The sequence below is a fragment of the Aegilops tauschii genome, chromosome 7 (assembly GCF_002575655.3).
Source record: "Aegilops tauschii subsp. strangulata cultivar AL8/78 chromosome 7, Aet v6.0, whole genome shotgun sequence".
In the NCBI taxonomy this organism is placed as follows: domain Eukaryota; kingdom Viridiplantae; phylum Streptophyta; class Magnoliopsida; order Poales; family Poaceae; genus Aegilops; species Aegilops tauschii.
Genome location: NC_053041.3, coordinates 576,899,085 through 576,907,365, shown reverse-complemented (window position 1 = coordinate 576,907,365; position 8,281 = coordinate 576,899,085). Strand labels below are relative to the sequence as shown.

Here is an 8,281-nt window from a genome sequence, read left to right as displayed (position 1 = left end):
CCGCGTAATTAGCTCCACTAGTCGTCAACCCGTGCACTTGCACGGGCTAGTTTATTTAAAGCCTATTATGTATGAATATCAAAAATACATTTATACATGACAGCGAATCATATTGAATAACATTAGTTTTTTGAAAACATTTAAGAATCTGAAATGTAGGGGAAAAACTTATAGAACCCGTAAGATAATTTCTAAAGCATGAAAAATGTTCGATGCTTATCCATAGGAAAAAAATGCACTTATTTCAGCCAGATCCTTATTATCAACACTGCATAAATTGGTGTAATGACCATGAACAATGAATAAATCTTTTATGTTGAAGTAGTATGACACTTTCTCCAACTTTTAAGCAGACACAACATGAAAACAGATGACTCTAAAGGAGGGTACCATCCGATCTTGAAAATGAGGTGCACATTCTCGGCATCAGTAATCCTTTGAAGTAGATAGAATGGACAAAAGTTTCCAAGATTTATAATAAACATTGGTTTGTTGGAGATCTTTGGACATGCGGTCTTAATATCTTCAACTAAACATTTCCCTTCACAATAGATTACATCCAAAATGTGGGAAACTTGAGTTTTGCGAACTCCCTCTATGAATATTCCATGATTGTAAATCCTGGTCACGAGGAGATGAGACTTGTGTGGGGGGTCAAAATTACAAACCATACGTGAGCTTATATTAATTAATCAAATTTGTGCATAATAGCATTGTACAGAATTAGTGACAACCAAACATATGTCTAGTTCCAAAAGCAGCCACGTAGGGGCTGTTTTCCAATGATATTTGGATAAGGAGGAAAGTAGACTTATCAAATAACCTCCTACATTGTTTTATCTTGAATATTAATGAAAAGGGATAAAGTAGATGATATATAATTCGGTCATTTCTGCAAAGAGGAAGTTATGTAATTCGGTGGATGACATGTGAATTAAAAGGATCACAGAAAACCTTAGGTGCCATTCAAGATATATTTAGTGGCACCAGCTAAGTTTACAACAGTTTCATCATTATAGACTAACTTATATCTAATTAATGCGCAAACAACATTTATGCGCCAAAAGTCTTCTGAAAGGAATGTTTGAATATAATTTCTCTGGTGTAGCACAATGCATTTTTTACGAAGATATATTAGACATGGAAGGAGTAGACTTTATAAATAACTGTATAGAGAGGAATTAGTTTAATACCTATGGTTGTGCAGACTTAATTACAACAACTTAAGGATTTCCATTCTGGCTGCTAATCAGACGATCCTGAATTATTTTATGAAACTGAATTTTCTAAATATGCATGACATAATCTATATTAGATGATGATATTATACCTCAATAATGACTAACTGCCGAAAAACATGGATGAACTCAATACCCCAAAATACATGATTAGTTGGTGGCATATATTATGGCTGAACAACTATAAATACTTGGTCCTATTAACTTGCTATCTCAATAACCTCGTAATAGCTAACGCCTACTTGAGCGGCCAACTGATAATCTGTGGAGAGTCCGAGAAAAGCAACGACTATGTGATCCAACGATGTCGTAGAAAATCATATGAATGATTGAACCTGAAGTGTGATTGATTTCCATGTTTGGATGATCACAAAGTTGTACCTGATGCACACATATGTTCTTCAAAATGAGAAGCAGGACGTGAGGTAAATTGAGTCAAACATACATTATCCAAAGGAGCAAAACTGAAATAGTTGATGATAAAATTACTTACCAATTCATTAGCTATTATGCCACTGTTGCTGGACTCAAACGCTCTCGGTATATATATAATTTCAAGAAAATTGCATTGGAAACCATGGACCGCCTGAAATACATGTGAAAATATGCAGGCAAAATGAACAAATATATTTTGTATATAAGCACAGTGTGCTCGGTGCTCAAAATATCAAACAGATCCATGCATGAAGCTTTCCATCAACTCAAAATCATCAATATTTCATTGGTACGTAGAATAGGTTTAAGAACAAAATAATTCTAAATACTAATTAATGGATCGTTGTTCTCAAATACTATTGGATTGCCACCGGTCCTCCACTTCTCGTCATCCATAAACTCTTGTACATGTGGTAATATATGCAAATGAATAAAGCGGATCTTTCCAATTCTGATCCACAGTAAATCGTATGGTTCTATCCTAACAAACTGGCACTCGACTTGTCAGATTGCCAAATATGCTAATGATATGATCCTCATTAATTTAGATTCTCCATGAACTTTGTGAGGATAGGAGAAGGGACGCTCCAGCCTTGATTGCACGTATAAACCGAGAACTTGAGGGCCATGATGTCCTGTTGCCGTCGTGTTGCTGCTGGAGGGGCACCCGCTGAGACAGTTGAGGTGTGGAAGCGAATGATGAAACTTTAAGTGCGTGACATGAGAATGAGACGGGGGTTTGGGAGGTGAGGATGTTGGCATAGTCACTGCCGAAGATAGATATCGTCCTTACCGCCATTGCAGGCACCATGGAGGCAGAAGCAGATTTGATACCTTCCACCTGCACCCTGAAATCACGAATCCGAAATGATTTGGAACTAAAGATAATAAGATTCTACCTTAATAATGACTAATAGCAGAAAAACATGCATGACCAAAGTACCCCAAAATAAACGGATTTCACTACATTAGTTCATGGCATATACCTCCATGACCTCGTAATCGCTATGACTTCTTAGACGGCTAACTGATACTGTATGATCGAAGTATGAGAAAAGCAAGGACTGTGTGATCCAACGATTATATAGAAAATAATATGAATGACTCAGACTGAATTGTTTTATTTGCATACTTGGACGATCACAACGTACATGCTTCAAAAACAGATGGATGACATGAGCTACACTAAGTCAAACATATATTATCCAAATTAGAAAAACTGAAGTAATCAATGATGGTATAATTACTAACCAATCCATAGGCTATTATGTCACTGTTGCTGCACTCAAATTAATACCAGATTAATCAAACCACTCTCAGTCTGTAGTTTCAAAAAATTGCATCGGAAACCATGTGCCAGCTGAAAAACACGTGAAAACATGCTTGAGTTTTACCGAGGAAGACAAATATATTTTCTACATAAGTATAGTTTGTTCGCTGCTCAAACTAAACAAATTCATTCAAAAAGCTTTCCAGCAATTTAGAGCCTTAATATTTCATTTGTACGTCTAGTTTACGAACAAAATGACCATGGATCATCGTTTTCAAATACTATTGGATTGCCACCGGTCCTCAACTGCTCATCATCCATAACCTCATGTTTCGCAATATATGCATATGAATAAATGAGATCTTTCCTATTCTGGTTTCTAGTAAATCATATGCTTCTATCTCAACAAACTGACACCAGACTTTGTACAGCAGGGCGAGAAAGAATCTGGCAAGATTGCCCAAATATGTTAATGAGGCGATCCGAATTAATTTAGATGCTCCATGAACTTTGTGAGGACAGGAGAAAGGACGCACCAGCCTTGCTTGCAGGGATAGTCCGAGGACTTGATGGATATGAAGGCGCGCTGGCACTGGAGGCCATCCAGCCTCGCATTGCTGCTGCAGGGAATCCCGCTGAGGCAGTTGAAGTGTGACGTGCGCGACATGAGAACGTGAGGAGGGTTTGGGAGGTGGGAACGCCGGCGTGGTTACTGCAGATGATCGATCCTTTCTTCGCCGCCCACCATCAATGCTGCCATGCAGGCAGAGGCAGATTTGTACACGAATCAGGAGAGAGGAGTCCCGTGCTTTTTTTAGATGGAGGAGTCCTGCGCTGGGAGAAAGGAAGGAGAGGAGTCCCATGCTTGTACGATTGTAATCGGAGAGAAAGATTTGTAGGCCTTTTTCAGCATTTTATAGGTGGAATTAACGTGGGATTACAGCATGAGTCATGTGCTCGTAAGATTCCTAACCCAAGAGAAGATTTCTAGGCCTTTTCAACAAATTTTTTTGGTAGAACTAACGTGGAATTACAACATGGGATTATGCGATTGATCATACATCTAGCTTATTTTTAGCATGGGCAACAGTTTGAAAATCTTACTACAGATTTACAAAGGAAAGATTATACACTATAAATCATTTTGAAAACTTGGTATGTTTGTAAAACTTAAATGTAAGCATACCTTTTTTAATCCTAGAAGGCAAAATTAATAAATGCATATACCATGCTACCACACAGATAATCTAACAACTAACGTTTACTTGGAAGAAATAACATAAAACAAAATTCTCTCTGTAGAAATCATCAACTAATTATGTTTTCTTACAAAGGGCCACAAAGACACCTGTGTAAAGCTTCCTATAAACAATCAATGTAAACTGGTCAGCGCATGGGTGCTTGATGTAGATGTAATGTTAGTGCCTAACACAAGCTTACAACAGGGTATAACCTTAGGCGATGCATGCAGACCAGATTGCTGGTTTTCGTTCGCTCCCCAAGATGTATAATCTGATACAGGGAAGAGATGTTCTGGAAGATAGAAACAGGAAGAGCTAGTTTTTCCTGATGAGACGTTATGGATCAAGCGAAATTATTAGGGGATATGTGATGAATTCAGCAGATATAGAGGAGGGATTTAACAATGCGGGGTTATTTACCGGTGGGGTGGGGCAGATGAACTTGAATAGGGTTTCGAGTATGAGTTGTTCTGCCGCCAGTCCAACCTATTCCTCAACTTGGGCACCTCAAATTTCAATAGCGGCATCCTTTCTTCAAACTATCCTGGATACACCTCTGCTTCTGCATCAACCATACATGATTAGAAAACTTTAAATAAGAGATCTAAAGGTTGAGAGAGAGAGAGAGAGAGAGATTGAGGAGAGATCTAAAGGAAGACGTGCCAATGGGACAGAGAAGGTTCAGCAGAGAGGGGTCGAGGGGAGATGTTTTTTTTATGTGAGGGAGCTGTTCTTTTAGGTTGCAGGATGAAGATTCTGTAAACAGAGGCGTGCGTGTTCAGTTTTTTTTATTGGGACTCCATGAGTATTGTGATCCAACGACTGGAAATACATAACATGCAGATCGGGAGTTCTTTTTTAGGAATATATATCATGAGTAATAGATTGATTCAGATAAACGTAATATAAAATAAAGTAAATCAAGTTTTTTTATGGAGGATTTCATCAGTCGATCTACACCGTAATAATTCGGTCCCACCAAATTAACGGCTCGTAAATTCTGATTAACGTGGGAATTTTTTGGGAGTCACAAATTAGTATAGATATATATAGATATAGATATAGATAGATAGATAGATAGATAGATATAGATAGATAGATAGATAGATAGATTGATATAGATAGATACATAGATATGGTTGCATTCTAATTAATGCATGAAGCCAAATTTCTAAATGGTTCACATTCCTTCCGCAGGAGACTGAAAACAGTAGCGCGGGGTCGACTCAGAGCTCCCCAGCTTGGGACAGCACTCTAAATAGGGCGTTGAACATAATGAAAAATAAGGATAAGCTCAGTAAGCCGTCGTCAGCTGGTCGTGTGGCCGGCAAAGGCTTGCCAACAAAATGGTCGTCATACTATAACGCTGGTGGGCGAAAGGAGAAAAAGACCAACTCGAAAAGCCAGTCGCGCGAGGTTCAAGAACTCAAGGCACAAGTGGCGCGGATTCCGGAGATTGTCCAAGAGCAAGTGCAGCAACAACTGGGAACGACGCTCACTGCCATTGTGCCTAGCTTGATTGAGGGGCTGCAGGCGTGGATTGTGGGCGGCCAACAGGGGCCGCCCCCGGTTCCCAGCTTCACGGCTAGCAACTCGCACAACGCGCAGGCGGCGCCATTGGTGTATCCGGTGGAGGCGGTATTGGTGTGTCCGGCGCCGGCACGGGCATTGGAGCTTAATGCACCCGGGTGTACGCCGGCCGACACCTCGGCAGCAAGCGGCCCCTCCGTCAGTTGCACGCCCGCCATTGGCGGTGCCTCGACATTAGCCGAGCTCGACGCCATCACTGTAACTAAGCCGCTCGGCCGATGACTTCATCTCCTTGCCTTTGACTGGGCATCCCTGACGCCCTACATGTTTTCGCAGGGCGCCGCCGACGTTCCATGCACTCTCCTGCACTTCGTGGGCTGCGAGTTGATTGATGTCGCCAAGGGCAGAGTCGTTCAACCGGGCAACCCCGTGTTCCACGGTAATCCGATGCCACCCACCGTCTATAGGGTTGAACTGGTTCAGGTGCTGCCAGGCTGCGATGAGTTGTTACCTCCGTTTCGACCCGCTGGGGCCGACGAAGATGATGTGATAACCCTCAGCGCCTGGGTAAGCTGGCCCCTGCTTTGGCCGAAGAGCCAGATTCGTTTGGGGGCGGGGGACACCACCCCACGGACAACACCGCCAGTCGTGCCGGCGCCAAGCCATGGCAAGACCGCCGCAACGCTACCGGACATGCCGGACATCCCTATGGCACAAGATCCGGACATGCATATGGCACAGGATCCGGACGACGATGACAACGACGATGGTACATTTACCAACGTCGATAAGTACTTTGCCGAACATGGGTACGGTGACGAATTCTTCGGGCCTCGTTCTCAAGAACCCAACCCTTAAAAAGACGACCGCGATCTAGCTGGTACCGCGGAGAAACCCAATTGTAATAGGCGTCGTCTGGCGTTTAGTTCTCAGGAGACGCCTCCAGCTGCCGCCTTCACCGAGCCTCAGATAGCTGAGGTGCGGAATATTATTAGCCCCAACACACTCAAGAAGGCGGTCTCTGAGCAGAACTCGATCCCATTACAGGAGATGAGGAAGAAGGGACGGAAACGAAAGAATAACAAGGGCGGTGCGAGCCAGCCGGCACCGAGTACGATCCGTGCTCAGGATGGGCCACCTTCACCTAAGGAAATCTCGAGGAGGGTGCATGTGGCGGGTAGGCCGATGCTACTGACTAATCTGCTCAACGCTGCAACCGGTGCTATGCGGAGTCTGCATGATAGTGTTCTTTCTTTGGAGAAGCGGCGTCTCTCCGAGAATGATGTGGCATACCCGGTTTTCGTGGCCAAGGTGCCAGAGGGCAAGGGCTTTGTGGATAGCGCCATCGGGGGTACGACTGTCCTGCGGTTTGATGACATGTTCGCTATGTTTAACCTTCATCCGCTGCACTACACCTTCGTTCGGCTATTTTTGCTGGGTATGGAGATGCGGATCATTAGAGACAAGACCCCGGACATCGTGATAGTCGACCCCTTCTACATGCGTGCCAAGATCTTGGGCAGCGCTAGGGACCGGCAAGTCGCGAGTTCATACCTCGAAGGCGTCATTCTGGCAAACCCAGATAAGGATAACTTCCTCGTGCCTTACTTTCCCGAGTAAGTCATCCCCTCACCGCCCCGTAACATATGATTTCTTAGATTTCGATCGTTCTTTTTTTTTCTAACATTCCGTGTTTTGTGCAGTGACACACATTGCACACTCATCCTCTTAAGACCGAAATATTCCATGGCCACGTATTTCAACCCGGACCGTCAGTCGAAGAAAGACTACACAAATATCAAGAAAGTTCTTGATGATGTTCTCCCCGGCTACGCCAGATCTGGAGGCACCTTCAGCAGGCCAGTTCGTAGGTACGGCAAGCACATCTTCAGCCACAATACGACGTTCTCCTGCGTCAAGCAGCCGCCTGGCGGTCAGAAGGATGCCTACTACGCCCTCCATCACATGCGGGGGATCGTACGGGACCATAATCACCTTCTGCTACCAAATAATCTCAAAGATTGGGCCACATGCTTGTCGGCAATCCAGGACGCGCACATCAGACAAGAATTCTTTCACATCCAATCGGAGTTTGCGGAAATCATCCATCAAGATGTCCTTCGTACCTCGGGGCAGTTCTATCACAGACATCAACCGTCCAACAGTGAGATAGAAACAACGCTACAAATGCAGGCTGACAACGCCCGCGATTTCATGACCATCACGAAAGACGGCGGCTTCATCCACGCTCCGGTCCCTGAGTCGAGTCGAAATTAGTGATGCTATGTAGTTCTGAAATGTCGATTGGCTCATGTTGTAATATTAAACTTTAATGAACTTGTATGTCTCTTTGGTTTGGACAGTCGTTCCACTTATATGTAATCGATGCTATTTATTAGTAGGACCATGAATCGTGCTATTAATGTGTTGCTTTTCTCTTCCGATCCTTTTGTTGCATACGTATATATTGCTTATGTATTGTCTGTGAATTGCTACTAACGTTTTGTTTGGCTAGTGCATAGAGATGCCATCGTATGTTGTGTACAAGGGTAAGGTTCCCGAAGTCT

At 43.2% G+C, this 8,281-nt stretch overlaps 1 long non-coding RNA gene across 4 annotated transcripts; it reads right to left on the bottom strand.

The window, feature by feature from the left end:
• Positions 1-216: 216 nt before the first annotated feature.
• Positions 217-5,192, bottom strand: LOC120968211 (uncharacterized). Of its 4 annotated transcripts, XR_005762448.2 has the most exons (5): positions 3,480-5,192; positions 2,925-3,033; positions 2,467-2,521; positions 1,732-1,824; positions 217-1,619 (listed from the first exon to the last, which is right to left on the bottom strand). It is a non-coding gene; the product is annotated as an uncharacterized lncRNA (long non-coding RNA). The 4 variants fall into 4 exon arrangements; XR_006666464.1 differs by having other exon boundaries at positions 2,467-3,033; XR_012189727.1 differs by lacking the exons at positions 217-1,619; positions 1,732-1,824 and having other exon boundaries at positions 1,839-2,521.
• Positions 5,193-8,281: the final 3,089 nt, after the last annotated feature.